This window comes from Anomaloglossus baeobatrachus, unplaced genomic scaffold (genome assembly GCF_048569485.1).
Source record: "Anomaloglossus baeobatrachus isolate aAnoBae1 unplaced genomic scaffold, aAnoBae1.hap1 Scaffold_3016, whole genome shotgun sequence".
Classification (NCBI taxonomy): Eukaryota; Metazoa; Chordata; class Amphibia; order Anura; family Aromobatidae; genus Anomaloglossus; species Anomaloglossus baeobatrachus.
The window spans coordinates 103,870-117,014 of NW_027442444.1; the positions used below are offsets into that span (position 1 = coordinate 103,870).

The window sequence follows — 13,145 nt, forward strand, 5'->3', positions numbered from 1 at the left end:
TTGGCTTGGGTGACAAAATGTCTTGTGTAGGCGTGGGTTTGTCTCCCTCTCGCTCTCTCTCCCTAAGATGTGTCCGGCATAGGCCAGGGTGCCACTCGAGGCCCAAACCAATTCTGGTTATCGCTTCTCGGCCTTTTGGCTAAGATCAAGTGTAGTCCCTTCATTGGGTTTGCCTTGGTCTTGGCTGGGAGGGGCCCGGGCTTGCACAACCGCCGGCCTCGGGGATTGTTGCGCCTTTTGGTGCTTACGTCCCCTTATGGCTGGTGGTTCCTGGGCTCGGGAGGCGATCACCTGCGGCACTGCGCTTTTGTGTGGTGGCCGATGACCGTTTTCTGAAATTTGCGGATGAAATCTCATCTGTTCTTATCAGTTTAATATCTGATACGTCCCCTATCTGGGGACCATATATTAAATGGATTTTTAGAACAGGGAGATGGAAAAAGAGCTTGCTCTGTCCACTCCACGCATTGACCTGGTATTGCAGTACCTCCAGGAACGGTGCACCCCTTCTTAACCCAGTTTCCAAAAGCAGAACTCAATTCACCTGATTCATATTAGCCCGATTTAATGAATTGGAAGAAAGCATACGTCTTCATATGCACCTCAATTTGGCCCATTCACTTTTCACACTTCCTCCTTTTGTTTTTTATCTTTCACACTTTTGACTTTCTTTATTCATCCAAATAGCAAACTCATCACCACTCAACCTGACCAACTCGGCTATGTCCCCGTGCTGCAGTTCTCTGTCTTATCTAGATCATTTGCAATTGAATGGAATAGATCCCTTTTGGACAAAGTGGATTCACCTGCTGCTGCAGTGACCACAGGTGTGATAACATCTAGAATTGGCATCTGGTGCGATCTCTCCGCTTCCACTCCAAAGAAAGTTACCTGTTTATTCCTATCATGCATTGGTTTTTGGGGTTTTCTTTGAGTAATGATGATCTCTTTAGTAGTCTGTTGGCGCCCTCTCCTGGAGGAATAGTTTGCTTGCTCTTGGACATTCTAAAAGAGAGGTCATGATAGACATTGAGCTTCTGAGCTCAATTGGGGACAGTCATGGGTGATGAATGTTTGCAACCTACTGCGAAGCCTCATACCGCAATATAAGGAACGTCAAATACTAAGAAAGGGCGGCCTATGAAAGAATTACTACTTTCAATAAGTACACTTAAACGGCTAATTGGGAATAGAAAAACTGTAAAAAGCCCTCTGAGAAAGCCCCCCTCTAACCTTTGATAGTAAGCTTTTCTGTAGTCTGCCTGTTGATGTATTTTCCGTTTGAACTGTGCACAACATGAAGAGACGGAACACTGGCGGCTTGTCACAATGCCCCCCGATGACATCACAATAGCGCTGCTGCCTAGAAAACAAGCTGCGCAGAAGAAGTTGTTCTTTGGGTGGGAGGGTGGGCTAGTGGAAGGAGGGGGCAATCTCTTTTTTTCCCGGGTGGTAGGGGGATGACAGGAGAAGGGAAGCGGGTGGTGAGAAAGGTACAGAGGGCAGGGTTTGGGGGCTGGGAAGGAAAGGGAAAAGATTAGGGTTTGGGGATGATGAAAGGGCTTTCTACGGGTAAGGATGGCAAAGGGTGGCAGTGACGGAAAGTCAGGCAACCTGTCCTGTCCGTCTTTTTGTATCGTGAATTGGAAAGACTGCAAGGGGGAGGGGAGTTGCTTGCGCCCTAAAGGAGGAGTTATTCAGATTCATTGCAGTGGGCGGCGGCTGCAAAACGCACCATTCTTCTTGTTTTGGCTCTGCAAAGCAGCCTTTTCAAGGGTTGGCTTGGGTGACAAAATGTCTTGTGTAGGCGTGGGTTTGTCTCCCTCTCGCTCTCTCTCCCTAAGATGTGTCCGGCATAGGCCAGGGTGCCACTCGAGGCCCAAACCAATTCTGGTTATCGCTTCTCGGCCTTTTGGCTAAGATCAAGTGTAGTATCTGTTCTTATCAGTTTAATATCTGATACGTCCCCTATCTGGGGACCATATATTAAATGGATTTTTAGAACAGGGAGATGGAAAAAGAGCTTGCTCTGTCCACTCCACGCATTGACCTGGTATTGCAGTACCTCCAGGAACGGTGCACCCCTTCTTAACCCAGTTTCCAAAAGCAGAACTCAATTCACCTGATTCATATTAGCCCGATTTAATGAATTGGAAGAAAGCATACGTCTTCATATGCACCTCAATTTGGCCCATTCACTTTTCACACTTCCTCCTTTTGTTTTTTATCTTTCACACTTTTGACTTTCTTTATTCATCCAAATAGCAAACTCATCACCACTCAACCTGACCAACTCGGCTATGTCCCCGTGCTGCAGTTCTCTGTCTTATCTAGATCATTTGCAATTGAATGGAATAGATCCCTTTTGGACAAAGTGGATTCACCTGCTGCTGCAGTGACCACAGGTGTGATAACATCTAGAATTGGCATCTGGTGCGATCTCTCCGCTTCCACTCCAAAGAAAGTTACCTGTTTATTCCTATCATGCATTGGTTTTTGGGGTTTTCTTTGAGTAATGATGATCTCTTTAGTAGTCTGTTGGCGCCCTCTCCTGGAGGAATAGTTTGCTTGCTCTTGGACATTCTAAAAGAGAGGTCATGATAGACATTGAGCTTCTGAGCTCAATTGGGGACAGTCATGGGTGATGAATGTTTGCAACCTACTGCGAAGCCTCATACCGCAATATAAGGAACGTCAAATACTAAGAAAGGGCGGCCTATGAAAGAATTACTACTTTCAATAAGTACACTTAAACGGCTAATTGGGAATAGAAAAACTGTAAAAAGCCCTCTGAGAAAGCCCCCCTCTAACCTTTGATAGTAAGCTTTTCTGTAGTCTGCCTGTTGATGTATTTTCCGTTTGAACTGTGCACAACATGAAGAGACGGAACACTGGCGGCTTGTCACAATGCCCCCCGATGACATCACAATAGCGCTGCTGCCTAGAAAACAAGCTGCGCAGAAGAAGTTGTTCTTTGGGTGGGAGGGTGGGCTAGTGGAAGGAGGGGGCAATCTCTTTTTTTCCCGGGTGGTAGGGGGATGACAGGAGAAGGGAAGCGGGTGGTGAGAAAGGTACAGAGGGCAGGGTTTGGGGGCTGGGAAGGAAAGGGAAAAAATTAGGGTTTGGGGATGATGAAAGGGCTTTCTACGGGTAAGGATGGCAAAGGGTGGCAGTGACGGAAAGTCAGGCAACCTGTCCTGTCCGTCTTTTTGTATCGTGAATTGGAAAGACTGCAAGGGGGAGGGGAGTTGCTTGCGCCCTAAAGGAGGAGTTATTCAGATTCATTGCAGTGGGCGGCGGCTGCAAAACGCACCATTCTTCTTGTTTTGGCTCTGCAAAGCAGCCTTTTCAAGGGTTGGCTTGGGTGACAAAATGTCTTGTGTAGGCGTGGGTTTGTCTCCCTCTCGCTCTCTCTCCCTAAGATGTGTCCGGCATAGGCCAGGGTGCCACTCGAGGCCCAAACCAATTCTGGTTATCGCTTCTCGGCCTTTTGGCTAAGATCAAGTGTAGTATCTGTTCTTATCAGTTTAATATCTGATACGTCCCCTATCTGGGGACCATATATTAAATGGATTTTTAGAACAGGGAGATGGAAAAAGAGCTTGCTCTGTCCACTCCACGCATTGACCTGGTATTGCAGTACCTCCAGGAACGGTGCACCCCTTCTTAACCCAGTTTCCAAAAGCAGAACTCAATTCACCTGATTCATATTAGCCCGATTTAATGAATTGGAAGAAAGCATACGTCTTCATATGCACCTCAATTTGGCCCATTCACTTTTCACACTTCCTCCTTTTGTTTTTTATCTTTCACACTTTTGACTTTCTTTATTCATCCAAATAGCAAACTCATCACCACTCAACCTGACCAACTCGGCTATGTCCCCGTGCTGCAGTTCTCTGTCTTATCTAGATCATTTGCAATTGAATGGAATAGATCCCTTTTGGACAAAGTGGATTCACCTGCTGCTGCAGTGACCACAGGTGTGATAACATCTAGAATTGGCATCTGGTGCGATCTCTCCGCTTCCACTCCAAAGAAAGTTACCTGTTTATTCCTATCATGCATTGGTTTTTGGGGTTTTCTTTGAGTAATGATGATCTCTTTAGTAGTCTGTTGGCGCCCTCTCCTGGAGGAATAGTTTGCTTGCTCTTGGACATTCTAAAAGAGAGGTCATGATAGACATTGAGCTTCTGAGCTCAATTGGGGACAGTCATGGGTGATGAATGTTTGCAACCTACTGCGAAGCCTCATACCGCAATATAAGGAACGTCAAATACTAAGAAAGGGCGGCCTATGAAAGAATTACTACTTTCAATAAGTACACTTAAACGGCTAATTGGGAATAGAAAAACTGTAAAAAGCCCTCTGAGAAAGCCCCCCTCTAACCTTTGATAGTAAGCTTTTCTGTAGTCTGCCTGTTGATGTATTTTCCGTTTGAACTGTGCACAACATGAAGAGACGGAACACTGGCGGCTTGTCACAATGCCCCCCGATGACATCACAATAGCGCTGCTGCCTAGAAAACAAGCTGCGCAGAAGAAGTTGTTCTTTGGGTGGGAGGGTGGGCTAGTGGAAGGAGGGGGCAATCTCTTTTTTTCCTGGGTGGTAGGGGGATGACAGGAGAAGGGAAGCGGGTGGTGAGAAAGGTACAGAGGGCAGGGTTTGGGGGCTGGGAAGGAAAGGGAAAAGATTAGGGTTTGGGGATGATGAAAGGGCTTTCTACGGGTAAGGATGGCAAAGGGTGGCAGTGACGGAAAGTCAGGCAACCTGTCCTGTCCGTCTTTTTGTATCGTGAATTGGAAAGACTGCAAGGGGGAGGGGAGTTGCTTGCGCCCTAAAGGAGGAGTTATTCAGATTCATTGCAGTGGGCGGCGGCTGCAAAACGCACCATTCTTCTTGTTTTGGCTCTGCAAAGCAGCCTTTTCAAGGGTTGGCTTGGGTGACAAAATGTCTTGTGTAGGCGTGGGTTTGTCTCCCTCTCGCTCTCTCTCCCTAAGATGTGTCCGGCATAGGCCAGGGTGCCACTCGAGGCCCAAACCAATTCTGGTTATCGCTTCTCGGCCTTTTGGCTAAGATCAAGTGTAGTATCTGTTCTTATCAGTTTAATATCTGATACGTCCCCTATCTGGGGACCATATATTAAATGGATTTTTAGAACAGGGAGATGGAAAAAGAGCTTGCTCTGTCCACTCCACGCATTGACCTGGTATTGCAGTACCTCCAGGAACGGTGCACCCCTTCTTAACCCAGTTTCCAAAAGCAGAACTCAATTCACCTGATTCATATTAGCCCGATTTAATGAATTGGAAGAAAGCATACGTCTTCATATGCACCTCAATTTGGCCCATTCACTTTTCACACTTCCTCCTTTTGTTTTTTATCTTTCACACTTTTGACTTTCTTTATTCATCCAAATAGCAAACTCATCACCACTCAACCTGACCAACTCGGCTATGTCCCCGTGCTGCAGTTCTCTGTCTTATCTAGATCATTTGCAATTGAATGGAATAGATCCCTTTTGGACAAAGTGGATTCACCTGCTGCTGCAGTGACCACAGGTGTGATAACATCTAGAATTGGCATCTGGTGCGATCTCTCCGCTTCCACTCCAAAGAAAGTTACCTGTTTATTCCTATCATGCATTGGTTTTTGGGGTTTTCTTTGAGTAATGATGATCTCTTTAGTAGTCTGTTGGCGCCCTCTCCTGGAGGAATAGTTTGCTTGCTCTTGGACATTCTAAAAGAGAGGTCATGATAGACATTGAGCTTCTGAGCTCAATTGGGGACAGTCATGGGTGATGAATGTTTGCAACCTACTGCGAAGCCTCATACCGCAATATAAGGAACGTCAAATACTAAGAAAGGGCGGCCTATGAAAGAATTACTACTTTCAATAAGTACACTTAAACGGCTAATTGGGAATAGAAAAACTGTAAAAAGCCCTCTGAGAAAGCCCCCCTCTAACCTTTGATAGTAAGCTTTTCTGTAGTCTGCCTGTTGATGTATTTTCCGTTTGAACTGTGCACAACATGAAGAGACGGAACACTGGCGGCTTGTCACAATGCCCCCCGATGACATCACAATAGCGCTGCTGCCTAGAAAACAAGCTGCGCAGAAGAAGTTGTTCTTTGGGTGGGAGGGTGGGCTAGTGGAAGGAGGGGGCAATCTCTTTTTTTCCCGGGTGGTAGGGGGATGACAGGAGAAGGGAAGCGGGTGGTGAGAAAGGTACAGAGGGCAGGGTTTGGGGGCTGGGAAGGAAAGGGAAAAGATTAGGGTTTGGGGATGATGAAAGGGCTTTCTACGGGTAAGGATGGCAAAGGGTGGCAGTGACGGAAAGTCAGGCAACCTGTCCTGTCCGTCTTTTTGTATCGTGAATTGGAAAGACTGCAAGGGGGAGGGGAGTTGCTTGCGCCCTAAAGGAGGAGTTATTCAGATTCATTGCAGTGGGCGGCGGCTGCAAAACGCACCATTCTTCTTGTTTTGGCTCTGCAAAGCAGCCTTTTCAAGGGTTGGCTTGGGTGACAAAATGTCTTGTGTAGGCGTGGGTTTGTCTCCCTCTCGCTCTCTCTCCCTAAGATGTGTCCGGCATAGGCCAGGGTGCCACTCGAGGCCCAAACCAATTCTGGTTATCGCTTCTCGGCCTTTTGGCTAAGATCAAGTGTAGTATCTGTTCTTATCAGTTTAATATCTGATACGTCCCCTATCTGGGGACCATATATTAAATGGATTTTTAGAACAGGGAGATGGAAAAAGAGCTTGCTCTGTCCACTCCACGCATTGACCTGGTATTGCAGTACCTCCAGGAACGGTGCACCCCTTCTTAACCCAGTTTCCAAAAGCAGAACTCAATTCACCTGATTCATATTAGCCCGATTTAATGAATTGGAAGAAAGCATACGTCTTCATATGCACCTCAATTTGGCCCATTCACTTTTCACACTTCCTCCTTTTGTTTTTTATCTTTCACACTTTTGACTTTCTTTATTCATCCAAATAGCAAACTCATCACCACTCAACCTGACCAACTCGGCTATGTCCCCGTGCTGCAGTTCTCTGTCTTATCTAGATCATTTGCAATTGAATGGAATAGATCCCTTTTGGACAAAGTGGATTCACCTGCTGCTGCAGTGACCACAGGTGTGATAACATCTAGAATTGGCATCTGGTGCGATCTCTCCGCTTCCACTCCAAAGAAAGTTACCTGTTTATTCCTATCATGCATTGGTTTTTGGGGTTTTCTTTGAGTAATGATGATCTCTTTAGTAGTCTGTTGGCGCCCTCTCCTGGAGGAATAGTTTGCTTGCTCTTGGACATTCTAAAAGAGAGGTCATGATAGACATTGAGCTTCTGAGCTCAATTGGGGACAGTCATGGGTGATGAATGTTTGCAACCTACTGCGAAGCCTCATACCGCAATATAAGGAACGTCAAATACTAAGAAAGGGCGGCCTATGAAAGAATTACTACTTTCAATAAGTACACTTAAACGGCTAATTGGGAATAGAAAAACTGTAAAAAGCCCTCTGAGAAAGCCCCCCTCTAACCTTTGATAGTAAGCTTTTCTGTAGTCTGCCTGTTGATGTATTTTCCGTTTGAACTGTGCACAACATGAAGAGACGGAACACTGGCGGCTTGTCACAATGCCCCCCGATGACATCACAATAGCGCTGCTGCCTAGAAAACAAGCTGCGCAGAAGAAGTTGTTCTTTGGGTGGGAGGGTGGGCTAGTGGAAGGAGGGGGCAATCTCTTTTTTTCCCGGGTGGTAGGGGGATGACAGGAGAAGGGAAGCGGGTGGTGAGAAAGGTACAGAGGGCAGGGTTTGGGGGCTGGGAAGGAAAGGGAAAAGATTAGGGTTTGGGGATGATGAAAGGGCTTTCTACGGGTAAGGATGGCAAAGGGTGGCAGTGACGGAAAGTCAGGCAACCTGTCCTGTCCGTCTTTTTGTATCGTGAATTGGAAAGACTGCAAGGGGGAGGGGAGTTGCTTGCGCCCTAAAGGAGGAGTTATTCAGATTCATTGCAGTGGGCGGCGGCTGCAAAACGCACCATTCTTCTTGTTTTGGCTCTGCAAAGCAGCCTTTTCAAGGGTTGGCTTGGGTGACAAAATGTCTTGTGTAGGCGTGGGTTTGTCTCCCTCTCGCTCTCTCTCCCTAAGATGTGTCCGGCATAGGCCAGGGTGCCACTCGAGGCCCAAACCAATTCTGGTTATCGCTTCTCGGCCTTTTGGCTAAGATCAAGTGTAGTATCTGTTCTTATCAGTTTAATATCTGATACGTCCCCTATCTGGGGACCATATATTAAATGGATTTTTAGAACAGGGAGATGGAAAAAGAGCTTGCTCTGTCCACTCCACGCATTGACCTGGTATTGCAGTACCTCCAGGAACGGTGCACCCCTTCTTAACCCAGTTTCCAAAAGCAGAACTCAATTCACCTGATTCATATTAGCCCGATTTAATGAATTGGAAGAAAGCATACGTCTTCATATGCACCTCAATTTGGCCCATTCACTTTTCACACTTCCTCCTTTTGTTTTTTATCTTTCACACTTTTGACTTTCTTTATTCATCCAAATAGCAAACTCATCACCACTCAACCTGACCAACTCGGCTATGTCCCCGTGCTGCAGTTCTCTGTCTTATCTAGATCATTTGCAATTGAATGGAATAGATCCCTTTTGGACAAAGTGGATTCACCTGCTGCTGCAGTGACCACAGGTGTGATAACATCTAGAATTGGCATCTGGTGCGATCTCTCCGCTTCCACTCCAAAGAAAGTTACCTGTTTATTCCTATCATGCATTGGTTTTTGGGGTTTTCTTTGAGTAATGATGATCTCTTTAGTAGTCTGTTGGCGCCCTCTCCTGGAGGAATAGTTTGCTTGCTCTTGGACATTCTAAAAGAGAGGTCATGATAGACATTGAGCTTCTGAGCTCAATTGGGGACAGTCATGGGTGATGAATGTTTGCAACCTACTGCGAAGCCTCATACCGCAATATAAGGAACGTCAAATACTAAGAAAGGGCGGCCTATGAAAGAATTACTACTTTCAATAAGTACACTTAAACGGCTAATTGGGAATAGAAAAACTGTAAAAAGCCCTCTGAGAAAGCCCCCCTCTAACCTTTGATAGTAAGCTTTTCTGTAGTCTGCCTGTTGATGTATTTTCCGTTTGAACTGTGCACAACATGAAGAGACGGAACACTGGCGGCTTGTCACAATGCCCCCCGATGACATCACAATAGCGCTGCTGCCTAGAAAACAAGCTGCGCAGAAGAAGTTGTTCTTTGGGTGGGAGGGTGGGCTAGTGGAAGGAGGGGGCAATCTCTTTTTTTCCCGGGTGGTAGGGGGATGACAGGAGAAGGGAAGCGGGTGGTGAGAAAGGTACAGAGGGCAGGGTTTGGGGGCTGGGAAGGAAAGGGAAAAGATTAGGGTTTGGGGATGATGAAAGGGCTTTCTACGGGTAAGGATGGCAAAGGGTGGCAGTGACGGAAAGTCAGGCAACCTGTCCTGTCCGTCTTTTTGTATCGTGAATTGGAAAGACTGCAAGGGGGAGGGGAGTTGCTTGCGCCCTAAAGGAGGAGTTATTCAGATTCATTGCAGTGGGCGGCGGCTGCAAAACGCACCATTCTTCTTGTTTTGGCTCTGCAAAGCAGCCTTTTCAAGGGTTGGCTTGGGTGACAAAATGTCTTGTGTAGGCGTGGGTTTGTCTCCCTCTCGCTCTCTCTCCCTAAGATGTGTCCGGCATAGGCCAGGGTGCCACTCGAGGCCCAAACCAATTCTGGTTATCGCTTCTCGGCCTTTTGGCTAAGATCAAGTGTAGTATCTGTTCTTATCAGTTTAATATCTGATACGTCCCCTATCTGGGGACCATATATTAAATGGATTTTTAGAACAGGGAGATGGAAAAAGAGCTTGCTCTGTCCACTCCACGCATTGACCTGGTATTGCAGTACCTCCAGGAACGGTGCACCCCTTCTTAACCCAGTTTCCAAAAGCAGAACTCAATTCACCTGATTCATATTAGCCCGATTTAATGAATTGGAAGAAAGCATACGTCTTCATATGCACCTCAATTTGGCCCATTCACTTTTCACACTTCCTCCTTTTGTTTTTTATCTTTCACACTTTTGACTTTCTTTATTCATCCAAATAGCAAACTCATCACCACTCAACCTGACCAACTCGGCTATGTCCCCGTGCTGCAGTTCTCTGTCTTATCTAGATCATTTGCAATTGAATGGAATAGATCCCTTTTGGACAAAGTGGATTCACCTGCTGCTGCAGTGACCACAGGTGTGATAACATCTAGAATTGGCATCTGGTGCGATCTCTCCGCTTCCACTCCAAAGAAAGTTACCTGTTTATTCCTATCATGCATTGGTTTTTGGGGTTTTCTTTGAGTAATGATGATCTCTTTAGTAGTCTGTTGGCGCCCTCTCCTGGAGGAATAGTTTGCTTGCTCTTGGACATTCTAAAAGAGAGGTCATGATAGACATTGAGCTTCTGAGCTCAATTGGGGACAGTCATGGGTGATGAATGTTTGCAACCTACTGCGAAGCCTCATACCGCAATATAAGGAACGTCAAATACTAAGAAAGGGCGGCCTATGAAAGAATTACTACTTTCAATAAGTACACTTAAACGGCTAATTGGGAATAGAAAAACTGTAAAAAGCCCTCTGAGAAAGCCCCCCTCTAACCTTTGATAGTAAGCTTTTCTGTAGTCTGCCTGTTGATGTATTTTCCGTTTGAACTGTGCACAACATGAAGAGACGGAACACTGGCGGCTTGTCACAATGCCCCCCGATGACATCACAATAGCGCTGCTGCCTAGAAAACAAGCTGCGCAGAAGAAGTTGTTCTTTGGGTGGGAGGGTGGGCTAGTGGAAGGAGGGGGCAATCTCTTTTTTTCCCGGGTGGTAGGGGGATGACAGGAGAAGGGAAGCGGGTGGTGAGAAAGGTACAGAGGGCAGGGTTTGGGGGCTGGGAAGGAAAGGGAAAAGATTAGGGTTTGGGGATGATGAAAGGGCTTTCTACGGGTAAGGATGGCAAAGGGTGGCAGTGACGGAAAGTCAGGCAACCTGTCCTGTCCGTCTTTTTGTATCGTGAATTGGAAAGACTGCAAGGGGGAGGGGAGTTGCTTGCGCCCTAAAGGAGGAGTTATTCAGATTCATTGCAGTGGGCGGCGGCTGCAAAACGCACCATTCTTCTTGTTTTGGCTCTGCAAAGCAGCCTTTTCAAGGGTTGGCTTGGGTGACAAAATGTCTTGTGTAGGCGTGGGTTTGTCTCCCTCTCGCTCTCTCTCCCTAAGATGTGTCCGGCATAGGCCAGGGTGCCACTCGAGGCCCAAACCAATTCTGGTTATCGCTTCTCGGCCTTTTGGCTAAGATCAAGTGTAGTATCTGTTCTTATCAGTTTAATATCTGATACGTCCCCTATCTGGGGACCATATATTAAATGGATTTTTAGAACAGGGAGATGGAAAAAGAGCTTGCTCTGTCCACTCCACGCATTGACCTGGTATTGCAGTACCTCCAGGAACGGTGCACCCCTTCTTAACCCAGTTTCCAAAAGCAGAACTCAATTCACCTGATTCATATTAGCCCGATTTAATGAATTGGAAGAAAGCATACGTCTTCATATGCACCTCAATTTGGCCCATTCACTTTTCACACTTCCTCCTTTTGTTTTTTATCTTTCACACTTTTGACTTTCTTTATTCATCCAAATAGCAAACTCATCACCACTCAACCTGACCAACTCGGCTATGTCCCCGTGCTGCAGTTCTCTGTCTTATCTAGATCATTTGCAATTGAATGGAATAGATCCCTTTTGGACAAAGTGGATTCACCTGCTGCTGCAGTGACCACAGGTGTGATAACATCTAGAATTGGCATCTGGTGCGATCTCTCCGCTTCCACTCCAAAGAAAGTTACCTGTTTATTCCTATCATGCATTGGTTTTTGGGGTTTTCTTTGAGTAATGATGATCTCTTTAGTAGTCTGTTGGCGCCCTCTCCTGGAGGAATAGTTTGCTTGCTCTTGGACATTCTAAAAGAGAGGTCATGATAGACATTGAGCTTCTGAGCTCAATTGGGGACAGTCATGGGTGATGAATGTTTGCAACCTACTGCGAAGCCTCATACCGCAATATAAGGAACGTCAAATACTAAGAAAGGGCGGCCTATGAAAGAATTACTACTTTCAATAAGTACACTTAAACGGCTAATTGGGAATAGAAAAACTGTAAAAAGCCCTCTGAGAAAGCCCCCCTCTAACCTTTGATAGTAAGCTTTTCTGTAGTCTGCCTGTTGATGTATTTTCCGTTTGAACTGTGCACAACATGAAGAGACGGAACACTGGCGGCTTGTCACAATGCCCCCCGATGACATCACAATAGCGCTGCTGCCTAGAAAACAAGCTGCGCAGAAGAAGTTGTTCTTTGGGTGGGAGGGTGGGCTAGTGGAAGGAGGGGGCAATCTCTTTTTTTCCCGGGTGGTAGGGGGATGACAGGAGAAGGGAAGCGGGTGGTGAGAAAGGTACAGAGGGCAGGGTTTGGGGGCTGGGAAGGAAAGGGAAAAGATTAGGGTTTGGGGATGATGAAAGGGCTTTCTACGGGTAAGGATGGCAAAGGGTGGCAGTGACGGAAAGTCAGGCAACCTGTCCTGTCCGTCTTTTTGTATCGTGAATTGGAAAGACTGCAAGGGGGAGGGGAGTTGCTTGCGCCCTAAAGGAGGAGTTATTCAGATTCATTGCAGTGGGCGGCGGCTGCAAAACGCACCATTCTTCTTGTTTTGGCTCTGCAAAGCAGCCTTTTCAAGGGTTGGCTTGGGTGACAAAATGTCTTGTGTAGGCGTGGGTTTGTCTCCCTCTCGCTCTCTCTCCCTAAGATGTGTCCGGCATAGGCCAGGGTGCCACTCGAGGCCCAAACCAATTCTGGTTATCGCTTCTCGGCCTTTTGGCTAAGATCAAGTGTAGTATCTGTTCTTATCAGTTTAATATCTGATACGTCCCCTATCTGGGGACCATATATTAAATGGATTTTTAGAACAGGGAGATGGAAAAAGAGCTTGCTCTGTCCACTCCACGCATTGACCTGGTATTGCAGTACCTCCAGGAACGGTGCACCCCTTCTTAACCCAGTT

General features: G+C 46.6%; 9 non-coding genes across 9 annotated transcripts; all 9 read left to right on the forward strand.

Annotated features, from left to right (window-relative positions):
- The first annotated feature begins 324 nt into the window (after positions 1-324).
- LOC142268393 (U2 spliceosomal RNA) lies at positions 325-509 on the forward strand. Its single transcript, XR_012734108.1, has one exon. It is a non-coding gene; the product is annotated as a U2 spliceosomal RNA (small nuclear RNA).
- A 1,387-nt stretch (positions 510-1,896) lies between these two features.
- On the forward strand, positions 1,897-2,087 carry LOC142268443 (U2 spliceosomal RNA). Its single transcript, XR_012734146.1, has one exon. It is a non-coding gene; the product is annotated as a U2 spliceosomal RNA (small nuclear RNA).
- Positions 2,088-3,474: 1,387 nt separating this feature from the next.
- LOC142268445 (U2 spliceosomal RNA) lies at positions 3,475-3,665 on the forward strand. Its single transcript, XR_012734147.1, has one exon. It is a non-coding gene; the product is annotated as a U2 spliceosomal RNA (small nuclear RNA).
- A 1,387-nt stretch (positions 3,666-5,052) lies between these two features.
- Positions 5,053-5,243, forward strand: LOC142268446 (U2 spliceosomal RNA). The gene has a single exon (XR_012734148.1). It is a non-coding gene; the product is annotated as a U2 spliceosomal RNA (small nuclear RNA).
- Positions 5,244-6,630: 1,387 nt separating this feature from the next.
- LOC142268447 (U2 spliceosomal RNA) lies at positions 6,631-6,821 on the forward strand. Its single transcript, XR_012734149.1, has one exon. It is a non-coding gene; the product is annotated as a U2 spliceosomal RNA (small nuclear RNA).
- A 1,387-nt stretch (positions 6,822-8,208) lies between these two features.
- On the forward strand, positions 8,209-8,399 carry LOC142268448 (U2 spliceosomal RNA). Its single transcript, XR_012734150.1, has one exon. It is a non-coding gene; the product is annotated as a U2 spliceosomal RNA (small nuclear RNA).
- Positions 8,400-9,786: 1,387 nt separating this feature from the next.
- LOC142268450 (U2 spliceosomal RNA) lies at positions 9,787-9,977 on the forward strand. The gene has a single exon (XR_012734152.1). It is a non-coding gene; the product is annotated as a U2 spliceosomal RNA (small nuclear RNA).
- A 1,387-nt stretch (positions 9,978-11,364) lies between these two features.
- LOC142268451 (U2 spliceosomal RNA) lies at positions 11,365-11,555 on the forward strand. The gene has a single exon (XR_012734153.1). It is a non-coding gene; the product is annotated as a U2 spliceosomal RNA (small nuclear RNA).
- Positions 11,556-12,942: 1,387 nt separating this feature from the next.
- On the forward strand, positions 12,943-13,133 carry LOC142268452 (U2 spliceosomal RNA). Its single transcript, XR_012734154.1, has one exon. It is a non-coding gene; the product is annotated as a U2 spliceosomal RNA (small nuclear RNA).
- The last annotated feature ends 12 nt before the right edge of the window (positions 13,134-13,145 follow it).